Source organism: Buceros rhinoceros, unplaced genomic scaffold (assembly GCF_000710305.1).
Source record: "Buceros rhinoceros silvestris isolate BGI_N320 unplaced genomic scaffold, ASM71030v1 scaffold21458, whole genome shotgun sequence".
In the NCBI taxonomy this organism is placed as follows: Eukaryota; Metazoa; Chordata; class Aves; order Bucerotiformes; family Bucerotidae; genus Buceros; species Buceros rhinoceros.
Window position 1 is genome coordinate 9,535 of NW_010427705.1, and position 417 is coordinate 9,951.

The 417-nt window shown below is 65.5% G+C and overlaps 1 protein-coding gene across 1 annotated transcript in view; it reads right to left on the minus strand.

Moving 5' to 3' along the window:
- GPR56 (G protein-coupled receptor 56) overlaps nucleotides 1-417 on the minus strand; it is a 6,635-nt gene that overhangs the window by 5,998 nt on the left and 220 nt on the right. The window lies entirely within an intron of this gene.

Below are 417 nucleotides of genomic sequence, written 5' to 3' on the forward strand. Positions count from 1 at the left end.
TCTGCCCCAGTCGTCCCCACCCCATCCTGGACAGGCTGCGTGACGTCAGCCACCTCCACGACAGACCCCTGGCCACGCTGGGGGGATTTGCCAGGGCTCCTCAGCCACAGGACCTCCCTCCTCACAGGTGCCACCACCCATGCTGGCAGCAACTGACAGAGGACCACTCCGTCTCCAGAAGAAATGGATGGAGACCATCTCCTTTCCCTGGAAAGGACCCGCCCTGCCCCAGGGACCCCCCCAGAGGCACATCAGCCCACAGGACATTTCTCCTCCATGGCAGCCACCGCTGCACGCGGACCTCAGCAAGAGGCCCTCAGTGTCCCCCAGCCGACTGTCTGGGGCTGCTGATCACTCCCAGCAGCCCCAGCCTGGCTCACCACCCGGGGGCAGGATGTGGTGGGGGCACTCTACCTT